The sequence below is a fragment of the Panthera tigris genome, chromosome D2 (genome assembly GCF_018350195.1).
Source record: "Panthera tigris isolate Pti1 chromosome D2, P.tigris_Pti1_mat1.1, whole genome shotgun sequence".
Classification (NCBI taxonomy): Eukaryota; Metazoa; Chordata; class Mammalia; order Carnivora; family Felidae; genus Panthera; species Panthera tigris.
In genome coordinates, this window is record NC_056670.1 from 49,701,881 (window position 1) to 49,728,525 (window position 26,645).

A 26,645-nucleotide genomic window follows, 5' to 3' on the forward strand; every position below is an offset into this window, starting at 1 on the left:
AATGCTACTATGAATATTTATGTACAAGTTTTTGTGTGGGTGTATGTTTTCATTTCTCTTGAGTATGTACTGACTCAAAACATAAAAATGTAAATGGGCACCAGGGATAATTTGGGGGTCAGTGGATATATTCTGTATCATGATTGTGGCAGTGGTTACTTATTTATATATATTGGCCAAAACTCATTGAATTGTACACTTACTTACCTTAATGAAATTAATTGTATTTAATTTATATCTCAGTAAAGCTGACCCGCAAAATAAAGGATAGAATGGTGGGAAGATAGATTTGGAGCATATTAATATGTATAATGTTTTACATCATATGATGCTTTTCTGTATACCAGTATTTCATATTGTCTCATTAAAACCAATCAACCAACCAAACAAAAACTATGATCATTCCAATAGGCCAATGAGATAAGGAAGAAGGTATGTGTCCATCTGAGAGACGAGAAAAATAGAACCGCAGAAGTCAGTTAATGGTTTGCCCAATATCACAGAGCTGCGAATTAGCAGTGGCAGACTGTGTTCCACCTTTCATTTCTGCAGTTTTCAAACACTTAATCAAATTTGCTTACAAAAATTGAAGGAGAAGGAAGCTACATCTGAACAGATTTCATATTTGGACATAAGAATAAAGTTCCCCCACATGCTGGCTCTTCCATGACCTAGAATAAAAATAAAAAAGTGGTGACTTTAATCACAACAAGGAGAACAGCATCTCTGAGAAGCAAGAACATTTAAAAATGTCCCACCTTTGACTGCAATGCTCTTTTAAGTTGCTCTAACCCTTGAGCTTTGATTTTACTGAGAATAGAGTGTTCTACATCTCTTCCTTAGAGTTTCTGCATGTCCTACACTTTCGTGTGCTCAGATCCTTTGCCTGTGGCCTGCCTACCCTGCTCAGTAAGGCAGGTGGACTGGCTCCTGTAAGGCTGTCTTTCTCAGGCCCCTGAGTCACTTGGATTCCAGCTGGCATTAGCCATTGGGCGGCACTAGTGACGGAATGGTAGAATCTTACTCTCCTTCCCTTGGGTGGCATCTCCAAAACTGCTGCCCTTCTTCCAAAGGCTCCAGCACCTTTGGGGGATGTGCTTGCCTTATCTGCCTCTTCTGCTGGGTGATCATAACTCCTGGGCTCCAATTAAACCACCTTTTCCCTGTTTTTCAGTCTAAGGGTGGTGGTGGCGGCTTTGTGCTGTCTGTGTTGCTTCACTGTCCTCAGATTAGCTTCTCTGCCTCTTCCTCTTTCTCTCACCGTAGAGTCTCTCTTCTAAACACCCATGGTGGTTTCTCTTTGCTTGGTTGAACCTTGGATGAGAGACTGTCTCTGATCTTGACTCAGGATTGGACCTAGGCTTTACCCACTTTAAGGCTTTACCTACTTCATTTGGTATCCTTTTCTAGCCCACCCCTTGGGCACATTCAGTTATGACATCCATTATTCCATTATGGGCAGGTATATTTGTATTCTGAAGGCAACCTTTAGAAAATTAAAATTTATTTACCAAATTGGCTTGTCAGAAATCATCCAACGGAAATAATGTATTTAATGGATCCTGAATCTCTGAATAAACATTTATAGCTGCCCATTGTTGTATAACATTTAGCATGTTAAATTAGTACGGTGGAGATTTTCTTAGCATAATTAACACTAGTTTCTGTGTAATAAATAATTCCAAATCTCAGTGGCCTAATACAATAAATATTTATTTGTTGTTCACAAAGAGTTCAATGTAGTCAGCTGGGGGTTTCTGCTCTGTGCAGTCTTTCAGAACCTAGTATTGCCCTAGATGTTGACATCAGTCTCACTGAGGGGAGACAAAAGAGAGCACAGAGGATTGTGGGCTATGGACTAGGCCTAGGAGTATCAGATAGCTTTTTCCCCATCTCATTGGTCAGAACTCAAGCCAAGTGGCCCCCCTCTAATGGCAGGAAAAGCTGAGAAATGTAATTTAACTTAGTACCTAGGAGAAAAAAAAAAAATGAGCTTGGAAAACACATGGTCAGTCTGCTACAATTCGCCCTCTGGCCAATGAATTTCCCTTTTACTCTTCCTCCCATATATAGAGTAGATCCCTTTCCACCCTACCCCTGAGAATGTTATCCAAAGTCACTGAATCCTGCTAAAAGCCTTGGGAGATGCTCAGGCATCTCCATCTGGTACACATGTGGTTCTTTTTGGTTGTGTAAAAGCTAAAAAAAAAAAAAAAAAAAAAAAAAAAAAAGAGCTATCTGTCCCCTTCTCCTTTCTTATTCCCAAATATACAGTAGCAAGCAGAGACAAATAACCTCAGTGTCCTATTTGGAAAGGGAAGAAATGAAAGACATAAAGTCAACACTGGTCCAAAGCTATAGAGCAGGCATTCCTTTCTCTGACCAGGAACTGTTCTGAAATGTCTTTGATTGTACTCTGTTTCTATGATAGGAATTATTTCATCCATACTAGATGTTTGCCCTGCCATACAGATGGGGCCTTCAAATAAAATTTGTCTCTGCCAATATTTTTATTTTGGGAAAGATCCCTTTTTTTTAAAACATTTTTTAAAAATGTTTGTTTATTTTCGAGAGAGACAGAGCATGAATGGGGTGGGGCAGAGAGAGAGGGAGACACAAAATCTGAAGCAGGCTCCAGGCTCTGAGCTGTCAGCATGGAGCCCAACCTGGGGCGTGAACTCACGAACCAGGAGATCATGATCAGAGCTAAAGTCGAATGCTTAACCAACTGAGCCACCCAGGCGCCCTCCCCCCTTTTATAAGGTTACCATTTGAGCCATTTTATTTTAAATTGTTTTTTTAACATCTATTTATTTTTGAGAGGGAGAGAGAGACATGGCGAAGGAGGGGAAGAGAGAGAGACACACACAGAATCTGAAGCAGGCTCCAGGCTCTGAGCTGTCAGCATACAGCCCGATGCAGGACTCGAACCCACGAACCCATGAACCCACGATCTGAGCCGAAGTCGGATGCTTAACCAACTGGGCCACCCAGGCGCCCAGGGAAGATTTTTCTACATAGTTAAAAGAGGGGCAAAAGTTTCTCTTGAATGGTGCCTGCGTGGCTCAGTCAGTTAAGCATCTGTTGATTTTGGCTCAGGTCATGATCTCATGGTTAGCGAGTTTGGGCCCTATGTCAGGGTCTGTGCTGACAGTATGGAGCCTGCTTGGAATTCTCTCTCTCTCCCTCTCTCTCTGCCCCTCGCCTGCTTGTGCACCTGCGCCCATGCGCGCATGCTCTCTCTCTCTCTCTCTAAATAAATAAATTAATTAAAAAAAAAGTTTCTCTTGAGCCCACAAGGTCTTAATTACCTTCAGCTCAAAACAGTCCACATGCTAAAGTGGTACATTTTGGGGAAGACTTGTCCTGAACTGCTTCATTACAATAACAATTATAACAATAACTAAAATTCACTGAGCATTTATCATGTGCCAGACACTATGCAAAGTGCTTTATATTTATTATATTCATTATAAAAACTCTATATGGTAGACTCCATAATTTCTACTTTACCAATAAGGGAATTAATGATCAGAGAAGTTAATTTGCTTAGAGTCACACAGCTAATACCCAGTGGAGCTAATATTTGAATTTAGGTCTGTCTGACTGCAAAACTCCTGCTCTTGGTCAGTAGATTATACACTCAGATTGCAAGATGTTTCTCACCTACTTCTGGGGAGTCTTTCCAAATTTAATTCTAAAGCTGAAATCTTGGGGTGCCTGTGGCTCAATTGGTTAAGCGTCCAACTTCTGTTCAGGTCACGATCTCACAGTTTGAGAGCTTGAGCCCCACGTCAGGCTCTGTAATGACAGTGTGGAGCCTGCTTTGGATTCTTGGCCCCTCTCCCACTGTCAAAAATAAATAAATAAACATTAAAAAGTAAAGTTGAAATCTTGACCTCACTATTTGGCCAATACCACACTGATAATTTCTGTAGGTAAGAATCACCAATGGGTGGTAAAATTGGTGGGACAAAGTTTGATAAGAAACAGGATATAAGTATGTTTTTAAAGTATCTCAACACAAGATATTTATTAATTATAAAGAGAGTAAGAGTAACTTTATAGTGGAGAAACAAGGCACAGAGCACCTAAATCACATAATTAAAGTTAACATATTAACATCATGTGACTCCTGAAATGATGCACCGAGAAGGGCACAGCATCACTTCTGTGGTATTCTTGCCAAGAATGTGCAACCTGAATTTTGAATCATTAGGAAGGGCTTCAGGTAAACCCAAATGAAGCACATTCTACAAAATAACTGCCAGTACTCTCCAAAAGTGTCAATGTAATAAAAGACAAACACTGAGGAACCACCTTAGCTTGAAGGAGACTGAGAAAATATGAGAACTAAATGCAATGTGTGATTCTGGATTGGATCCAGGACCATAAAAAACCATTAGTGTGACAATTAGTAAAATCTGAATAAGCTCTGTATATTAGTGGTATGATATCAAAGTTAATTTCCTGATTTTCATAATTGTACTCTCTTTATATAAGTTGTGAAGTTGGGTGAAGGATATATGAGGACTGATTTTTATTTTTGGTGAGGCGTTGTTGGTTGGGTTTGTTTTTTTTTGGGGGGGGGCACCTTTTTTGTGAATCTGAAATTATTTTAAAATACAAAGTTAAAAGAAAAGCCTTATCTCCCCAGTTTACTTGTTAAAAGTTGTTTACCTATCAAAATCAGGTCTGAGCTAAAAGTGAATGGATTATAAGTACGTCTCCACCAGCTTTCTCGTCTGTTCCGCATTCTGTGTTCTGTCTCTAATAGGCTGTCACGTTCCTTTGTCCAGATGGTGTCATGCTCAATGGTGCCAGATCTAAGAGAGAGCTATTTACACCCTAGATAGCATACATTTGTATATTCATTATGACAATTTTCTGGCAAATGAAAGAAAAATGTTTTGTGCTAACAAAATCAATGTATTACGACAGTTTACCGTCATATGGAAGTAAAGTGTCTTGGGAAGGGCATTTTTCCCCCTAATTCACATAAAAGAACATTATAAGCCAGTGGTAGCCCTGCAGGCACTCCATTCCTTCCAAAGCTACCACCAAGGGTACAACCTCTCTTCCTCTACATTAGCTCTCATCACAGGCTATCTCCTGGCAGGAGGGATAACCCTTTTCCTCATCCAACCCTCAGCAACAGAATGGAAACCTTCGGTCAGATTTTGAAATGTCCTGAGGCATGATGTCCCCAGGTTGGCTGTGGGACCAGCCAATATGTAAAGAGGAATTGTAACAGGAGCAATTGTTAGACCTCAGAGTTGTGAGATGGATAGGTGATTCTCAAAGTTTTCCCCAAGGGTTGGTGAACAGCAGTGAGAGTTATATCAGGTAGGATGCTATGGGCTGCCAGTTACAGAAAAATCAAGTTCAAACTAACTTAAACAATGATGTTTATTAATAGGCAAATCCAGAGTTCAGAAGGGTTCCAGGCCCAATGCCATGAGGGCTCCATTCCATTTATTTGGTATTCTCTTGATTTAGTCTTTCTTTGTGCAACAATTTTGTCTCCAGACTAGGACTCTCATGGCTAATAAGTGACTTACAGGAAACAATGGGGACCTACATTACTTTGTTCATATTCCACAGGAGAAAAAGAAAACCTTTCACCCAGTTGTCCTACAGAAACCTTTCCCTTCAATCTGATGCAACTTAGGTCACCTGCTCACTCCTCTAGCAACAACACTCCTCAAGGGAAAACTGTACTGTGTATGACTGAAGTCTGAGTTCCTAAACTATTCAATGGCAAGGTAGTGGGATTACCAAGAGTGGTTTAGAGTGAGATACACTTCCAAAACTGAGGATAAGGTCAAATTCTGTTGAATCTTCTGATGGAAGAGTAAACACCTGACCAAAACCAGGGCTTTGTCAGGAAAAGAAATGGTGACAATGGAAGCTGGGAAGTGAATTCCTGCCCATTGTGAATCTAGGGTGTTGGTCTAACATGACCCTCCACAAACAGGATGCTTTCTTGCCATTTCTACTTTTTTTTTTTTTAATGTTTATTTATTTTTGAGAGACAGAGAAAGATAGAGCACAAGGGGGGGAGGGGCAGAGAGAGAGGGAGACACAGAATCTGAAGCAGGCTCCAGGCTCTGAGCTGTCAGCACAGGGCCCCATTTGGGGGCTTGAACCCACCAGCCGTGAGATCACGACCTGAGCCCAAGTCGGAAGCTTAGCCGACTGAGCCACCCAGGCTCCCCGCCATTTCTTCTTTTTTAAAATATGAGTTCTACCATTGTGGAAAATAGTATGGAGGTTTTTCAAAAAGTTAAAAATAGAATCATCAGATGATCCCACAATCCCACTGCTGGGTATATATCCAAAGGAACTGAAAGTAGGATCTCAAAGAGATATTTGCATACCTGTGTTCCGAGCAGCACTATTCACATTAACCAAGAGGTAGAAGTAACCCAAATGTCCACCAATAGATGAGTGAATAAAAAAAATTGTGTGTGTGTGTGTGTATAAACAAAAAAAATTGTGTGTGTGTGTATATAAATATAGTGTGTGTATATATATGTACACATATGTATATTATATGATATACAATATATGAATATTATTCAGCCTTAAAAAGGAAGGAGAACCCATCACAAGCTATAACATGGATGGACCTTAAGAACATTATGCTAAATGAAATAAACCAGTCACAAAAAGACAAACATCGTAGAATTCTATTTATATGAGGTATCTAAATAGTCAAATTTATAGAAAAACAAAGTAGAATGGTGGTTACCAGGGGGTGGGACAGGGGGAAGGAAGCGTTGTTCAATGGGTATAAAGTTTCAGGTCTGTAAGATAAAACTGTTCTGGAGATTTGTTTCATAACAACGTAAATATACTTACCACTACTGAACTGTACGCTTAAAAAGAGTTGAGATGGCAAATTTTATGTTACGCACTTTTTCCATCACAATACAATCTTTAATTTTGGAAAAAAGCAGGTTATAGTAGCTCCTCAAAAAAATCCATTTTTAAACATAAAATATGTTTCCAATAAAGAAAGAAAAGATAGAAAAGGAATAAAACTCATTTCAAATATTGCAAAGAAAAAGAAAAAGAAGGAAAATAATGCCAACATGCTCAGTGATAAAGGACTGTTTTCTTTTTGTATTATACAAAATACAAGCACATGATACGCATACTTAAAATGGAGCGTGGAAGCAGATACATGTCCTAGAAATTCTTCGCTAAAAGCAAAGCAAGGTTTGCTTATATATTCTTATATATTCATACAGACACTGCCTTTTTTTTTTTTTTTTGAGAGCGAGCACTAGTGGGGGAGGGGCAGAGGGAGAGAATCTCAAGCAGGCTCTATGTGCAGCTCAGAGCCAACATGGGGCTTGATCTCACAACCGTGAGATCATGAGCTGAGCTGAAATCAAGAGTCAGATGCTTAACTAACTGAGCCACCCAGGCACCCCAAGACACTGTTTTCTTATGTATACATCTGGAAGATGTAAACTTAAGTACCACAAAAGACCACCACAAGTGCTACCAATGCGGGTTGCATCTACAATTCATAAAAATGTCAACGAAATCATTTTCTCTTGAACTACATTTCATTTTTGAAATCCTTTTCCTGTTTTATCTTAAAAATTCATATGTATTTCTGGTTCTACTTCCTATGTCTGGGCTGGGTTTATTTTAGAGTGAATCTTCTCTTTCAATTTTGTGGAAAATTCCTATAAGAAGATATTTATCTTATGACATCCTCAAACCCCTGGCACTTAGCCACATATGCCACTGTTTCAGTTTGAGGCAAGATATGGAATCTAGACGGATGGATTTTCTGGAAGATAGTCTCTCTAGGGAACTAATTAAGTGACTTTTTAAAAAATTAATTAATTTTTAAAATGTTTTTATTTCTTTTTGAGAGAGCCCATGTGAGCGGGGTAGGGGCAGGGAGAAGGGGGATGTGCACAGAATCCCAACCAGGCTTTGTGCTGATAGCAGAGAGCCTGATGAAGGGCTTGAACTCACAAACCAGGAGATCATGACCTGGGCCGAAGTTGGACACTCAACCGATTGAGCCACACAGGTACCTCTGAATTTCTACTTTTTTTAAATAGGGGAAATGCTTATTTTATAACAATAAGCAAAAAAGAAAAAAGAGAATTCAATAGTTGACCATTACTACAAAAGAAATGGGCAACGGTAATGATGGTGGAAATGTGAAACACATGTATACAATATCCCAAAAGAAAGAGATAAAAATATGAACAGTGGTATTCTTTGGGTGGTATATCTGCAGGAAGAGTTTTTCTTTGTACTTTCAATTTTCTTGATTTTTTTTTCCCCACCATTTATGTGATATGTTTAAAATGTTTTGTAAGGGAAAGTGAACTGGGGTAAACACAAAGATTGTGGGTCCCAGGGTCTCCCTTAATGTAAACCTGAACATTACAACCCCTACTTTGGCTGTTCAGAGGACTCACTCCACCTCCCCCGTTCCTGCTTTTTTATTTTGAGTGTGTTTTTGACAGTCAAGGTCAGTATAAAAATACTACTGCACACAGAAAAATAAAGACCCAAAATTAAGTGGCTGTGTTCTCAGTGACTTAACTCCTTAGCCTTTAGAAAATTGATTTGAGTAATAACAAAAGTTGCAAGTAAATTAATTAATTTATTAGTATTACTTTAAAAAATTTTTAATGTTTATTATGAGAGAGAGAGTGCAAGCAGGGGAGAGGCAGAGAGGGAGGGAGACAGAGAATCTGCACGGTCGGCACAAAGCCTGACATGGGGCTCGAACCCACAAGTGGTGAGATCATGACCTGAGCCGAAGTCAGATGCTCAACTGACTGTGCCACCCAGGCGCCCCGCAAGTAAATTAATTTAGAACAAAATAAAATTCTTGGTTGGAACAGGATTAAAACAAGTGTTGCATCTAGAAATATGAAATTATTGTTCAAAGGAATATAATTCAAAAATCCCCTGAAAGCACATCCATGTGTAAAAAGTCATTTTGTTTTACTTCTCCCTTACATAATGTATGTATTACAAATTCGAGAAGGTGCTTGGGTTTGTTCCATTTAAATGCTCTTTGACAGTGTTGTCACTGTGTTTCTGGCAAGCACCGCTTTACATAAGCATAAACCATATGGAAATGCCGAGATTAGAATAACTTGGATTCTATCCTTGGGACACACTGTGTTTATCAGTATAACATGACGGATCGTCCCTCTGTGGGTGAGAGAGGTCCGGGTTTGGATTGCAAGCTCATCTCTGTGAAGACTCAAGTCCCAGGATCTCATCCACTGGTGATCTCCATCAGAGAAGCCAGGGGGCCACTCTCATCTGGGATCTGCAGCTGCTGCTCTCCCCTGCCCAGGGGCACCTGCCCCGCAGCAACTGGGGCGCCCAGGGGTTCTCTTCAGGTGGTCGCATAACTGCAAGAATGCTGTGGATCCTAGCTCTGCCTCTTACTACTGTGGGCTTTGGATCATTCAGTGACCTCGTTTTTGTGGCAGGAAAATTTACTGAGAATCAATTTCTCATATTCTCCATATCCTCACCACTCCCTTGCCAAGAAGGGTCTTGGTATTTTCTTGCCTCGGAGTTTTTTTGCACAAGGAAAGCACCCATTTCCAGGGAGCAGCTTTTATTTTAGAAAAGTTTAAACTCTGCTAGATTCTGCTAGGTGTCCCTAGGAGGAGAGGAGAAAGGGAGACTCTTTGAGGGTAACAGGAAGGAAGAGACAAACACCTCCCTGTCACTAAAAAAAAGGGATGCTCGGGGAGGCAGCCAGTGCTCAGAGAGGATAGCTGTGCGGCTGGAGAGTCTGAACCCTAGGGATTGGGACTCCAACCTCTCAAAGATCTTTGACATCCTACATCGCACAGAGCTGCGGTGTGTCCCAATCCAGCGGAAATTTTTCTGGTACAGAAAGTGGGCATCTAGCAGAGAGATTCTTGTGCAAATCGAAGAGGTATGACAGGACAGGCCTTCTCCATGCTTCAGCATGCTGGGCAAGATCCAGAATCTTGCGAGGAAAGCCCCCTGAATGGTTTGGATGTCATTTCCTACCACTGTAGTGGAATCATGCTAGTTTTAATTAAATTAAAAAAATAAAATAAATGGGTATTTCTTACACATTTGGTATTGTGCATATTCCTGCTATGTGTGTCTGAGCCTCTATTTCTTCATCATGTCCTGGAGATCAAAACACTTGTCTCACAGGTTGAGGGGACTAAGCGAGGTTAACAGGTGAGGCCCAGAGAATGCTTAAGTGTATTTATTAGGTCCTCAGTTGCCGCTGATTCTCTGAAATATATCTATGTATTTTTACTTGTTTCCAAGATGAGATTGCTTGTACAAATGGCAGAAGTTGGTACCAGAACTTATGGAAGGCCTTGGGCTAGGGAAGGTCAAGAGGCAATGTTTTTAATAGTTATGATAGCTACCATTTACTAAGAACCTATTATGGGTCAGACACTCCTGGACTATAAATCATGTCAGTGGTTTTTAAACTGTTCTGCGGAGTTGTGAGATTCGGTGGAGGGGGTCAGGAGCTGCAGTGGAGAGCAAAAGGGAGACCAATAAGTTCATATTCAGGGTCATCTTCTCTTCTTCAACTACATCAGTTTTGCTTTTACCTGTTTAATATATTGATCCTGTATATATGATTTTGTTTGAAATGTAGTATGTCTGTTAAACACATTTGAAAACTACAACGGGGTTGGATCCAGATGGCGGTAAAAACAAACACATGTTCATCTAGACTTCCTCTCCGGGCTTAACCCTAAAACGAATCTAAAGTGCATATATAAATATATATACAGATATTTGAAGATCATGCTGACTTACAAGATGACTTAATTACTCTCAATGGACCAAAAATTCTGCAGGAACTGGTGAAAGACAGAAAGCAGAACTGGGATGACATGGAGGGAGGGAACCACTGTCCAGTATTAGTGAAGACGGCACCTGTAAACTGTGAGAGAGGCTTCAGCTTGGGGAAAGTGGATATGGGGAACAGGAGGCAGTCCCAATCCAACGTTTAGTATGATTTGGGTTAACATTACGGCAGTAGGTACAGTCAGGTTCCTTCTTCCAGCTGTGCTATGCAGCAAATAGCAAAGACAATTCCAATGAAAAGGACTACTTGGGCCTTACCAGCAGGGAAGTACCCAAGGGGCATTGTACCCCCAAAAGAAAATGGGAGTTCCAATGCCTACAGAAGTTGCTAATGATCTACTCAGTCAGGTAGTATGTCCTACCTGTCCCCTAGAACCATAAGAAGCAAAAAAAGGTGCTCAGACATATGGGCAGGCTAATAGGTAATTGAAAATGCAAACATGACACAATGAAGAATCATCAAACATTTGAAGAAAATCAAAGAGGAGTTCCAGAAGGACAGACTAAAGGGAATGGAGGAGAGAAAATAGTAAAGAAAAAAAAAAGAATAAAATATCTCATTGTCAATGAAAGACAGGAAACTCCCAATGAAAGGGTCCATAAATGCCACTTAGAATGAACAGAAAAACAAAAAAACCTCAGATCACACCTAGACATTTGATGGTAACATTTTAGAAAACTAAGGATAGATGATATTTTAAAAAATTATCCTTATATGGGGGTGCCGGGGTGGTTCAGTTGGTTAAGCATCCGATTTTGGCTTAGGTCATGATCTCAGGGCTCGTGGGTTCGAGCCCCGTGTTAGGTTCTGTGCTGACAGCTCAGAGCCTGGAGCCTGCTTTGGATTCTGTATCTCTCTCTCTCTCTGGCCCTCCCCCACTCATGCTCTGTCTCTCTCTCAAAAATAAATAAACGTTTAAAAAAATTATCTCTAGATAAGGAAATTAACAGTCACTGTGAGGCGTATTATTTGGGAGAGGAAGAATATTATCTTTCATTAGAATTTTGTAAAAGTTACAGAAAAATCCTGAAATAACATAGGAATAGGGTCCATAAATTCAATTACATGCATCTAGTTCCTGGGGTCTGGTTCACAGTACAAAGTAAGGTGTCTTCTGGTGACATATATCAGTGGGGCAGACCTTTAATCATGTGCCTGGCTGAGATTTCCAGCGCAGAACAGTGACTCCAGGCATTTCTCAGTTCACACCTGTTTCAGGGACTGATCACAGGAGCCTGGATAATACGGACAACAGAGAGCCCACCGTTCTCATCCCTACAAGATGGAGCTGCTACTGTTTGCCTCCCCACTGAGACTCTCTGTCCCTTGCATTGCATGCCTTTCCCGATTTCGCTCACCCCAATCCCAAAGCAGCGCTCCGTGGAGAATGGGAACCAATGGTCAGTCAGGGTATATATGGGTTCACACGATGGTGAGGATCAACTATTCCTTATAAGAGCAGCCAGTAGAGAGCTGGGTCATGAGCCAATGGGAAAAGAGGGGCAGTTCTGATGGGGAAGCAGTGAAGACAACAGGGAAAGGAAGGCTGGTGTGGCAGAGAGGCTGCAGGATAATGTTACCCAGGGCCTGGAAGTAGCAAGTTCTAGAAATAAAGAGGATAAGCTGAGTGCAGTATAGGAAATCAGATTTGGTTAGATCAAATAGGACAGATATGGGAAATTGCTCCCAATACAGTGTTAATTAGAAATAATACGGTCAAAAGTCCCCTGTGAATTTAGTTTGATCCTTGAGTATGTGAGTATTTTCTTTGTATCTGTTATATGCCTGCTACTGTGGGATGCTGAGCAGAGTAGAGAACAGGAATGAATGCACATAGTTTCCACCCTCATAGGGTTTACAGTTTAGGACAATAGATAGCAGAGAGTAAACAAATGTTAAGAGTGATTATCACAGGTTGTAAGATAAAGGTGAGTTTATTTTCTTCTTTATAAGTAATACTTTCCATATATTCTGCATAGTTGTCATATGCCTTTTATAATGAAAGAAAAGCAATAAATCTTATAGACACTACAAAGAAACCAAAAAAAAGGAGACCAACCTATAGGGGGTCAACTGACATTCATCAGGCTAATAATAGTTTTATTTGTAAAACAAAATGCCAATTTTATTCACTCAGCTATCTTCAAATTTTATGATAGCAGCTGAGGATATACACAGAGGATTAGGAATAAATCCTTACTCACAAGGAAGATTAAAATATTGTTTATGGGGTGCTAATGGCAGAGGGAACTGAGGAAATGGTTAGCAGACAGATAACCAATTATGTCTCTTTGTCGAATAATGCAAAGGCTAATTAGAGGTGTATGTATTTTATAAAACCAGTGTAACTTGTTGTAACATAACATTTTCTATCCTCCAATTTGGGAATGCTTCAATCTTTTGGATGAAGATTTAAGAGATACTCTAGTACCTATCAGCAGCATGTTGCCAAAGGATCTCTTAAGCTGATAAAATCTGAAGAATGCTTATTATTACTGTGCAAGGTCAATTTATTAACTTCAAAAAGACCTTGTCCTACATTTTCCTTTTAAGAGTAGGGGAATGGAATAGTAATGATAGCAATTATATTTAATGAGCATTTACTCTGTGCCAGGCATTTTACATTAATTATCTTATTGGGTCTTCACAACAAACTTGAAGGTAAATATTACAGGTCCACAATCTCTTATCCATAACCCTGGGGACCAGATGTATTTTGGAAATGAAACTTTTGGAACTTATAAAGAAATTGGGAATATGGTACATATACTATTAATTTTGTAATATTCCAAATGGTTACAAAACTCATTATTTCTGCAGAGAGATGTATGAAAATTCACACTAAATGGAATAAAGACCATAAATAATGTTACAATTTATTTAGATAAATAAATCCATTGGCAAATGAAATTTGTTGGTGAATAAATTTATTGGTAAATGGAATGGCGGGATAAATATAGGCCATAAGTACGTAAGCTTCTTATTTCTTTTGTTGCTTATGATAAATATTTTTTAGGGGTGCCTGGGTGGATCAGTTGGTTAAGCGTCCAACTTCAGCTCAGGTCATGACCTCACGATTTGTGGGTTCGAGCCCCGCATCGGGCTCCGTGCTGACAGCTCAGAACCTGGAGCCTGCTTCTTCCTCTTTCTCTGCCCCTCCCCTGCTCATTCTCTCTCTCTCTCTCGCTCTCTCTCTCTCAAAAATAAATAAACACTAAAAAATTTTAAAAATATTTTTAAATAATATTTTAAATTTATATTTATGAAAACTAACCGATAACACATACAATAAATATTTATCACTTCTAGTTGTTTGAGAATCTTGGAGAAGAGGTTACACTGGTGGTATCCTTACCTACGAAACCAGGCTGGAGCTGGACGTTTGATGAGGAGCCAGGAATGGGATTCTCAAGTGATGAAGAGGCATTAACCACATAGGGCCTTTCTAAAGACTTTCCCCACTCTCACTGGTCTCCTTAACATAGGTTTCCGTCTAAGCAGTTTCTCTTTAATTGAATAAACGGCCATGATCTCTTGCTCACTGATAAATGCACGTTGTTCAAGGCTAGCAATGAATCAATCACACATTTTCAGGCTTTTTTCGCCCACACTCACGTCATCATCATTATTACTACGGTCTTCACACTGACCTGTACTTACCATCTCAGCAATTTCCCATTACTGAAAGAACACACAACAGATACATCATTTTCAATGTACATCATTTCTTCCATGTCGGCTTCTTCCAACTTATTTACACTTCTGGCTGATAAACTTTTGGCATAAGCAATGAGTTTTGATAACATCTTCTCATCATAATCTCTGAATCCTTGAAAATCTTCACTGGCCAGGTCATTTTCAAACACCATTGGAGCCCAAAGCCTGTGCCAAGCATTAGTTAATGTTGACTTATCAACATCATTCCAAGCATTAGCAACGCGTCGATGGCATCTTTAAGACTAAATTTTTTTTTAAAAGTATTGAATTTTCGGGCATTTGTTAACTGAAGCAAATGTGCTGGTGAAAAAAAAAGTGATAGCTCTTCCTAGAGCATAGGGTTCCTTGGTCACAAGGCTGTATTTTGGATGTCATGTTGGGGGGGGGAGGATAGTAAATGCCAAAAACATTACTTTTCACAAGAATTTCAGGAAGGGGAAGTGCAGAATGGTTGTCTAAGAACAATAAAATTTTGCAATTGTCTTGCAGTCCAGCTTGCTTGCTGGGAGCTTGTACTTACTGAACCAATCAGAAAAGATTTCTCTTGTTACCGATGCTTTCCTGTTTGCATAATAATGCACAGGTAGACTGCACACAGCCTGTAAATATTTTGGATACAGGCTTTTTCCAGTCCCTGCCAATTTTGTCTCGTGTGTGCCTGCAGCATTAGCACACCCAACAGTCAACTTTTGCTTGGCATCTTTGAAATCTGCTGGTGCCCTTTTGTGAGCCATTGTTCAGGTTTTTCTAGAAACATAGTGCCAGTACAGAGCTGTTTCATCAGCATTGTGCATTTGTTCAGGGCTAAGGTTTTCATCAGATGTCACCTTAGCGAACCCACCAATGCAATTTTCAAGGGTTTCATAATCAGTAGGAGCTTTTTCATATATTTTAGGATGCTTGATACCGTGACACTTTTTAAATTTCTGCAGCCAGCCTTCTGAATATTCATCCTCACTTTTCAAGGTTTAGTTCTCCATGGCACATTCTAGCTTGTTTCACAACCAACAAGCCAGCCAGTGGCGTGTACTTCTTTGTTGTTGGATCCATTCAATCAACACACATGCGAGATCTTCATTTTTGGCCCTGGGCCGTGTGTTTCTATTTTTCACTAGTTCCTGGTGTTGACTGTCATCACACAATTTCAACAACTCGCCTTTCTGTTTCTTTAAGTCAGAGGTGGTGGTTTCTGCAGCACAGTCTTCAGTAACATGTCTCTCACAGACACACCATCATCGATCTTCCATTTTCTGAGCTATTGATAAAGCCTGATGGCTTCCTTTTCTTTTCACTGTTACCCGTATCTTTAATGCTTTGGGGAACGTTCATGGTAAAATGAATCCCTAAGTCACAGAGCGTCAGCAAACAGCAGAGGGTGTGTGTGATGAATATGAGTGCTGAGACATAACTGAGGCTTCAAGTCTGTCCATGGCCACCTCTGATGCCAAACAGTCCCGGTGCCAAGCTGACAAAAATACTTGCGGGTTCCAGAGAGTTTTTGCCTTTTTTTTTTTTTTAACCCTACTTAGGAATTGCAGAGTGCAGATTATGAACTTGTATTAAAAATATCATTTTAATGATGAAAAGACTGAGGCTCGATTAGTAACTTGCCCAAGGCAATGCAACCACGCTTTGTCTTTTCTGCCTCTATTCAGTCTTCTAAAATCTGGTCACTTTGTTAGACAAAGGACTTTTGTTCTGGTATTATTGTCTGCCAGGATGATTTGGGTTGAAATATTTTTAGCAAAGGAACTTGATACTCTTGGCTGTTTGACTGGCACAGTCAATAACTGAGCCCCATGCTGAATAATGTGAGGATGTCTTGGCAAGAAATGGTTACAAATGCTAAATTTATAGTCATTGAATATAGATGTTTCTTTTTGTACCAAATTATCTGTTTGGTACTTATGTGCCTAGTTACTTATTGCCCCACAATGAGCAATCAGGAAAGATGAAAGAAAACCACTCATTTCCGATTACATCCCAAACACTCCCACAAATTTCCTTTAAATATCCACGCATTTGAAAGGTTTTTGGTTTGTTTTTTAACTGTTCTACAAATTATATACCCCAACTGTGACTCAGAATTATTGTTAATCAAGTTCAGAATTAAAACATATTTTAGGCACTCTACTAATATATTTCTTTCAACTCAGAATTCATGAGAATTTTGAAGGACTTCTGTGGGTTGGGCCCTATGTCACGTGTTATTTTATAAGTTCTTTTTGGATAGCCAGCTTTTCTTACTCATTCCCATCATTCCCATATTTGTTTATATCCTCATCAAACATTTAATACGAACTACATACAGGTTTCCCCTGCTATCTGAAAGTAGCGTTCCTATGAAATCTTTTGAAAGCCAAATGGCATAAAGCATAGAAACAATTACCATTAATTTATATGGAAAATTTTTTGAGTGTGCCCAGACCCCAGAAATAACCTCTCTTAGGCTTTTCTGATACCTTAGGATATAGCTGTCAAATGTACAGAATAAATCTAGATGAAGCACCGATGCTCCCAAACAGTTCAAAGCTACGGCCGATGAGATGCTGAGTGTAGTTCCTGAAGAAGGCGCTTGGTGGCGCCACTCTAGTTGCCGGGGCTCGTGCTGCTTCTGTAAGAGCTTAACTGCGAAACAGCTGAACACTGTTTTCGCTTTTTCTCATGACAGCAAAAATCCTCTTTGGATTTCTTTTCTTTTCTTTTTAAGTTTATTTATTTATTTTGAGAGAGAGTGAGAGAGAGCACGAGGACGTGGGGGAGAGGGAAGGGGCACAGAGTCAGACTGAGGGCTCGAACTCCTGAACCCTGAGATCATGACCTGAGCAGAAATCAAGGGTTGGTCACTTATCTGACTGAGCCACTCAGCCACTTCTGGATTTCTTTTGGTTGGTGAAAACAGTGCTAATATAGATCTTTTGTAAAAGTGAAGTGCAAAACATGAACTTTTGAAAAGGGGGGGGGGTGCCTGTATTATAGAGGGCTGAAGACTTTTGATTTGGTTCCAAGTCCTTCTCTCTTTTCCCAGCATGGTTCTTAGGGCGGAGGGGTTTATGGAATGAGTTAAAGCACAGGTCCTGTCATCCCAGAAGAGTTTATACAACCTACTAAATAAATACGAGAGTGTATAAAATCCAATGAGGATTCTCTCCCTTAGGAGTGGAAGAGATCATATTCGTTAGGTGGGGTTATGTCACTCTCCTATTATTTTCCAACACTGGTCTCTCCTGTTAGATTGTAATAATAACTACTATTTAATGGGTGTTTTTGTCTGCCAGGCTGGCACAGAGAGAAGCTGGCATTTAAGAAGCATCAGATTCAGAAAGGTGTGTTGACCTTGCCTAATGTCACAAACTTCAAACTGACAGAGCTTGGAATCCACCCATCTATTTGACTATAACGCCCTACCTATTTTTCTTACTTCAACATACTCTTTCCTTTTTCTTGACCAAACATTCTGCATTCGCACTTCTCCCTTCACTGTAGTTTAATCTCCTACTTTATGGTGCATTGTTCCAAGGAGTAAACATCTCCTGGTTGCCCAACAAAAGAACAATTCAAATGACTGGTTTTGGGGAAGCCTCCTTGAACAATTAATCAAAACACATAGAAACCTACCTGATGCTTGTCTTTCTTCTACGGATTTCTATTAAGAGTTAAGCGCTGCTTTGGAACCAGAGTATTTTGGCCAGTAGTGTTGGGATATTCTGACTTAAATTAGAATGGACAGTGAAATGACTGTGCCTCTGGCTCTTTTTGGACTCTATCAAAGAATGCTCTTGGGAGAGAGTTCTATGACAGCAAATCAAAGAGCTTAAAAAAAAAGCCCACCTTAGCACTTGTCATTAGCTGGAAAGAAAAGCATCACCAAAAGCCTGAACAGTAGTGGTAGCAATGCTGATTATTTGTTAGTGTAACAAATGTTTTTTAGAAATACCAATTTTTAAAAGAGACATTGGGTAGCACTCACAGATAAAATTCTTACAAGGTTTCTCTCAGATTAGTTATATATCAGCCAATGAAGTAGTGAAACCTATTTTATCAAACCGGATCATGAGATATTTATTCTGATTATACTCAATTCCTATTTTATTTCATCCTCTGAATTATTTTTTACCATCTCCCCATAACAACACCTGAATTTGCCAGCTGCTGGACCAATTAGTTATTAGCTATGTGACAGACATTGGCTATCTGCTCATCAACTGGGTTTCCTCTTCCTGAGTGTGTAGGAATCTCAGTGTGTAGGAAAACCGCATTTCTCATTCTCCCCTGCAGTTAGACTGGGTTCCTTCCAAAGGAATATGAGCAGCAGGAATGTACACGACTTGCAGGCCTAGTTATAAATCCTTCTGGCACCCTTATTCAAGCGGTCTCTTTGCCTTCAGATAGGTCTGCAGAGGTCAATACTGCAGATTACCAACTGAGAGGAACCAAGCCAGTATTTTCAAGGCAGTTGCCCAGCACAGTCACCCTACTCGCAACGGGGCTATGTATGAAATGAATGAGGAATAAACCAGTTGGAGCTGTTGTTTTACAGCAGCTAGCTTTAATTACCCTAATTAGCATATACCTTTATCTTCTATTAAACACAAAAAAGTTTGGTTGTGATGTCTAATGCAATTAATGACTATCTCTGAGTTTTAAGCATGCTTTGTATTATATTAAAAAATTTAATATCAGAGTTCAAATTATACATCTGTACGTTTCCTAAAGAATATCACACCTATTCCCCTACTCTTGCTTCATCAGTAACTTCTAGTTTTAGCCGGATACTACATTGCCAAAACTGCAGATGAATAAAAAATGTACTACTTGGTTTCAATTAACTAACGTAAAATTAATTATATTAGATCTGTATCATTTTAATATTGATTGCTTTTGCAAATATACAACACAGATTCTATAACTTACTTCTCAGTGTTTTTTTTTTTTTTTTTTTTTTAAATTTTTTTTTTCAACGTTTTTTATTTATTTTTGGGACAGAGAGAGACAGAGCATGAACGGGGGAGGGGCAGAGAGAGAGGGAGACACAGAATCGGAAACAGGCTCCAGGCTCCGAGCCATCAGCCCAGAGCCTGACGCGGGGCTCGAACTCACGGACCGCGAGATCGTGACCTGGCTGAAGTCGGACGCTTAACCGACTGCGCCACCCAGGCGCCCCACTTCTCAGTGTTTTTGATACTATTCCTTAAAACAGACGTTAAGACAGTTATTTAAATTGAAAAATAAAATCAGACTTTTTCTGACAAAATAAATCTTACAATGTTCGTATAAACTGATAAGTCTGACAGTGAGCACTGGCTTTGTCAATTATGTTATATGACATTTTTCCATACATTCAGTAAATGAAACCTTAAAGATTTTGACATAAATATATTTCAAACATATGATGAAAGAAATTTTATAAAAAATTTTGCATTTGCACAGACATTGAAATATTTCCATTTTTTACTGAGTGTATTGGTTTAAATGAGTGGTGCCGAGTAAAAGAGTAAAAGATGCAATTAATAGTCACTTGTTCATTTTTGATAAAGCCTTTTTGGTGTAGTTTAAGAGTTTGAGATTCTAGGGGCTCACTCGGTTAAGCGTCTGACTTCAACTCAGGTCATGATCTCCCGGTTTGTGAGTTTGAACTCTGCATCAGGCTCTGTACTGACAGCCCAGAGCCTGGAGCCTGCTTTGGATTCTGTGTCTCCCTCTCTGTCTGCCCCTTCCCCACTCACGCTCTCTCTAAAAAATAAACATTAAAAAAAAAAAAAAAAAGTTTGAGACTCTAACGTCTGTATAATAAAACTCTTTTTTTTAAGGTTTACATAATTAAAAAATTTTTGATGTTTATTTAGTTTTGAGAAAGAGAGAGAGAGAGCTAATTTACAGCTTTCAACAAAATTAAAAGAGGACCTAATTGAACTGTTAGGTGATAAGTCTTTAAAAATAATCTCAGATAATGAGTCACTCTTGTATTTGGCATGTAATTTGAAAGAAGTTTAAAGAATTTGGTGATGTTGTCATAAAGTCTTTCTACTCCTACATTATTTTTGTGTACAAGGCAATTATATGCTTACATATATAAAAATGAAAAACAGCAATAAAGTGGTACTCTTCTCCATTCTAGATATAATATTCTTCCATGAGCACATGAACTAATGGAAAAATAAATCCCCATTAATCCTTATAAGAGGTATATTTCTGAAAAATTCTACTTAGTTGTTTAGTAACTACCAAAAATATTTAATGTACTTATATTGTTTTAACTACTTGAATAATAATGATGATGATAATAATAATAATCATGTTAACTATAGAAGTATGTGGGGCGCCTGGGTGGCTCAGTCGGTTAAGCGGCCGACTTCGGCTCAGGTCATGATCTCACGGTCCGTGGGTTCGAGCCCCGCGTCGGGCTCTGTGCTGACCGCTCAGAGCCTGAGGCCTGTTTCAGATTCTGTGTCTCCCTCTCTCTCTGACCCTCCCCCGTTCATGCTCTGTCTCTCTCTGTCTCAAAAATAAATAAACGTTAAAAAACAAAAAAACAAAAAACTATAGAAGTGTGTTTTTAACTTAGAGGGAATAAAAAAAATAAAATCTGTATAAGAATTTTTGTTTGAGAGACACGATAAGGTATTAATAAAAGCCTTTTGAACACAAACCCTTCATTAGGGTAAATTTATATTCGGGTAAAATTCTGGGAGAAATGGAGTAACAGGAGTTCTGGAAATAAAAAGGAAACAATGCTAATTTTCTGATTGTGAAAGATGAGCTTATTCATGTATTTTAAGAAAATGTGTGCTAGTCTTGAAATTGCTAATATGAGATCATACTATACTAATTATTTATAACTTGGTATTTTTTCTTGCGTATCTATTTTAAAAGATTGGCTATTTGTGCTGTGTATTCATATTCTGGCTCTGCCATTTACTAATGATGAATGCTTGGGTGTGTCACTTAATTTTTCAGAACGTTGTTTTTTCCCCCCATATAAAATGAAAAATTTGAACCAGATCATTGGGCCCCTTATGTCCCTAATATTCTATACCTCTGTGACCAAAGGCTCAGAAATATTCCTTTAGATAACTGAAAACAAAAATTACATAAGTATGCATTTTTCTTCTTCCTTCTCATTTTCCTTCTTGCCTCCCTCTCCTTCCTCCCAATATCACTAAGGCCTTGTCGATGTATATCAAAGATTGTATTTTCTAAGGGATTTATTGACATTGGTCTCATTATTTATCAATTAATTACGGTAATGTAATGGCTTCCCTTAACCAAAAATAGTCACACTATTCATACCATCATTATTTTCCCTAGCAATTGAAATCTGAAAAGTACAATATTTTCTATAATAAAAAGATCATATTGGCATGATCCTACTTTCTCCTTCTGAGGAAACTAGAATCTTGAAATAGCTCATCAAAACAAAACTTTTTGGCATAGATAAATGCACCAGAAAGCCTATAATTATTGTTGAATATGTATGTGAGGTCCACTAGCACTGCCCTGTGCTATTTTCAAAACAATGCAAGATATGATCTATAAATAGTGCCATTTTGGTTTTAAGTAATTCCATTTTGGCAATGGAATGCTGTGGTTTTTCTTATTTGCTATGTTATAAGCAGAAACAAAAGGTCTTGAAATGTTAGTGCTGAGCTTTTCTTTCTTGCCACACACTTCCATGTAGTTAGATCTATCTGCATCGACTTGTAGACAACTGAGATTGTTAGATTAGGGATACAAAGAGAAGGAAACAGTTAATATCCAATTGACTGACTTCCAAAAAAGGACAGAGTTAAAAAGAGAGAGCTCATGCGAAGAGATGGTTGCTGGCTGGTGACTACAGACCACCCCCAACATTTGAGTGAGTATGCCACTCTGTGTAGAGGAGCCTTAAGTCCTGTTGTGATCACCGGCAGGCCTTTGCACTTGGCTTCTTGGATCACCCAAGTGAAGGATGCCCACCTGTGCCCTAAGATTTTGCTAGGATCCCACTTGAACTGTTTCTCTCTGTGGATTTCACCCTTGCCAATAGGACATGCTTTTCAAAACACTGTGAGTTGCTTTACCGCCAGAGGATACTGAAGATGAAATAGAAGCAGAAGCCCCAGCTTTGGCACTTGGAAGGGTCTAGACAGTGGGAAACCCATTCCTGGTTAAATGTGTATATATTTTTACTAGCAAATAGTAAGGTCTTAAGACTAATGAGATGGCATATAAGAATGTACACAGCATTAATTCATGTATACATTCAAATAATAAACTTTTATTGAATACCTAATGAAAACTTATAATAGCTCATATTTTGAACCAGGCCCTCTGCCTGAGTACTAGGGATACTGAAAAAAGAAAAAGAGAAAGTAAAAGCTACACCATCATTGTCTTCAGGGACATTATAGGACATTAGAGGTGCATAGAACACCTGCTAGAATTCATTCACTGAACAAGTATTTATTGAGCAGCTACTATTTACCAGGCACTGTTGGAGGTACTAGGGATATAGTGGTGAATAAGATGGATGAGATCCCTGTCTCGTAAGCTTACACTGTGGTGGGGAAGACATAGCATCAACAGATAAGGTAATTTCAGTTATTGTAAGTGCTACAAAGAAAGTAAAATAGGCCACTGTGGTAGAAAGTAACTGGTTGGGGGTGGGGTGAAGGGAGCAGCTTCAGGTAGGGTGGGCAAGATAGCCTCATTGGGGAAGGTATGTTTGAGATGAGCGCTGAATAATGAGAAGGAGTTAGTCATGCCAAGACCTTTGGAAAGAACAGATAGAGGGAACAGAAAGTGCAGAAACTCTCAGATGAGTACTAGCCCAGTGTGTTCTGGAAAGACGGCCAACTGCACAGTCTCTGCAGGCTCAGAAGTGGGGAGCCTCGTTCACTAAGGAGGTGATGGGGCCATATAGCTTGACACACAATAAGTGCTTAAGAAAGGAATGCATCTTTCCTCTGACATATGACCTTAAAAAATGTTTATTATAAATTTAAAGAATTTATAATGCCCTCCCTCGCTCCACGACTCCAGTCCTGCTTCCCAGAGGCAGCCACTCTTAAAATTTGTTTTTACTTCTTTTGGTAATTACCATACATATCTTTGATATACATCAAAGATATGTATGCTCCCAATGTTATTTCTTCTTGTAATAATTATAGATATTAACTATTCACTTCCTACAATGACAAACATTTGGCTCAAGAGTCTTATGGTTATTCTTTCTTTCTCTACTGGTTACCTCTGCACCTGTACATAGTAAACTTCTATGTCCCGATCCTTCATCTCTGGACTCCCACACTGTAAGAAAGACTGAGATGTTATAGACCTGGCCCTTCCTGTTGCTTCTCTTCCTCCATTTTTCCCTCCATGTCTCTACAACCTCCTCTGGCTCATAGAATATAATTCTGCGTCTCTTTAACATATCACACAGGGCCCTTTAGGATCGAGGCCCAGACGAGTTTTTTCACCTCCTATCGTTATTCATGTTAGTGACGCTCACAGTCCTACTGAACTATGTGTTCACAGTTTTTGGAAACTTTTGTGTGCTCGTGTCTTTGTTCTCATTGCCTCATGTTTTCATTGCCTAAAATGGCTTCCCTCTGCGGTTCACTGCAAATCCCATTCATTCATTTTAGCCTACATGGCACTTGAAGAAATCTTCCCCTGTTGGGACACCTGAGTGGTTCAGTTGGCTAAGCATCCTACCCTTGATTTTGGCTCAGGTCATGATCTCACGATTCATGGGTTCAAGCCCCGTGCTGTGCTCTGTGATGATAGCACTGAGTCTGCTTGGAATCCTCTCTCTCCTCCTCCCCTGCTTGTATGCACTGTCTCTGTCTGAACTAAATAAACTTAAAAAAAAAATCTGTTAAAAAAAAAAGAAATCTTCCCTGGTAGATGACATTTATTAAATCAAAAAATATTTGAGTGGCTGTTTCATGCAAGGCACGGTCATAGATGTCAGGGCTATAGTGGACCAAGACATATACCCATGAGCTCATATTCTAGTGACTTAAGAAGAAGCAGGCTTAATAAAAATAACTACCATTATGAGACCTATTGTACTAAATAACTCACAGACACTATTTTAATCCTCACAACTTTGAGACTTGAAGAAGTGAAATAGTCTTCCTGAGGTCACTTCCTGTAAATAACAGAGCTTCTATTGAAACTCAAATCTGTCTGACTTCAGAACTGTTGCTCCAAAGCTGTATTCGCTCTGCTCTTACTACTTTTTGTACACTTCTATCATATCGTTTGTCATATTGTTTTGAAATTGTGCACGAGGTTCCCCACATAAACCACAGGGCATAAAAAGTTATTTGTGTGACTATTTTATCAGATGGTACAAAAGTAGTACCATACTAGATGCACAGGAGAGAAATTAATGCATTCACACACTGGGTGACTTAAGAAACTAAAGATTAAATCTTTCTTGAAATCTCAGACTGATAAGGCCTTGCTTTAGACGGAAGGCTCCTTGAGGGTAGCAACATTTGCTGCATAGCATGTGCTTGACAAATTTTGGTTAAACCTGTCATTCAAACCTCTGTAATCAATACATACTCAGTTTCTGGATTGAAAAACTATGTTAGTCCTATTTTTGGAGGTGGCTTTGCACAGAAGCTAGGCACTCGGTCTTCTTTTAATAGAATTACAGGGGTGTTGATCTAAGCTTTGAGAGGCAGTAGAATACAGTGGTTAACTGCCAGACTACCCAGATTCCAATTCCCACCCTACTGTTGACTGTTGATGTATATTTATTTAAAAAAAATTTTTTTTCAACTTTTTATTTATTTTTGGGACAGAGAGAGACATAGCATGAACGGGGGAGGGGCAGAGAGAGAGGGAGACACAGAATCGGAAACAGGCTCCAGGCTCCGAGCCATCAGCCCAGAGCCTGACGCGGGGCTCGAACTCACGGACCGCGAGATCGTGACCTGGCTGAAGTCGGACGCTTAACCGACTGCGCCACCCAGGCGCCCCTGTTGATGTATATTTAAAAAGCGACTATTTCACACACGCCAGGTGCTTTTATAAGTACTTTACAAATAGTACCTGAATTAAACTTAACACCTTTAAGTTAACTTCTACGATAACTTTACTATTCTTTAATAGCTCCATGCCCCAGTTTTCTCTCCTGTTAAATGGGGATAGTAACAACAACAAAATACCTCACCCAGTTATTGTTAAGATTGAGTATAAAAGTGCTCAGAATACTATCTGGCACATGGAAAGTTAGCTATGATTGGTAGCTCTTACCAGCAGAGGCTGTGACGAGGGAAGGAGATCAGCTTGATGTAACTTAACAATTCCCTCTTATGCTAATGATCACTTCAAGGGGACGGATGGAATTATTTGGACTTGGGACTAAATCTGAAGCATTTCCCAGTTAAGTTGGCTCTGTTTTTACAGGAAAACGCAGTGGCTGGTGCCGAAATGGCAAATACAGGAAAAAATACCTCTGAAATCTTCCAGTTTTCTGTATCAGCTCTGCCATGTCCCAAGTCCACGTTATCATCTCTTGCTGGGATGGCTGCAATAGTCTCCTAACTGGTTCAGTGACTCTTCTTTAGCTGTCTCTATTTGCCGCTCCAGGAGATTAACCTTTTCAAAACACAGAGGCAAATCAGATTGGATTGTGCTCATGCCAAGAACGGTCTGCTTGCTTCTCATCGCTTTTAGAATAAGGACCCAAATCAGTACTTTGTTGACTGCGTCTTGTAGGATCAAGCCTTGGCCCGTTCCCACCAAACTTGCTTCTGGCTATCCCTCCCCAGGGTCTTCAACTCAGCCACATCAGCCTTCATTCACTGTTCAACAAATATTTATTTGATCACCATGGATTTACATTGTCATTGAGGATATATCTGAGACCAGTAGAAACAGTTCTTTGTACTCATAGAGTTTATATTTGAGGAAGCGGGGGAACAACAAAACCCAGACAAATATGCAAATAAAAAAGAGGGCCCACTGAGATAAGGTGGACAGGAAGTCTTCTCTAAGAACACACCATTACAGAGAAATCTAGAGGAAGAGCCCTGAGCCACACAACGAT

The 26,645-nt window shown here is 39.5% G+C and overlaps 1 protein-coding gene across 2 annotated transcripts in view; it reads right to left on the reverse strand.

The window, feature by feature from the left end:
• Nucleotides 1-26,645, reverse strand: part of PANK1 (pantothenate kinase 1) — a 101,375-nt gene that overhangs the window by 69,877 nt on the left and 4,853 nt on the right. For both annotated transcript variants that reach the window (XM_015536626.2, XM_042960896.1), the window contains exon 2: nt 26,050-26,194. The gene's annotated coding sequence lies outside the window, so the exon portion shown is untranslated. The remainder of the gene's footprint in view (nt 1-26,049; nt 26,195-26,645) is intronic.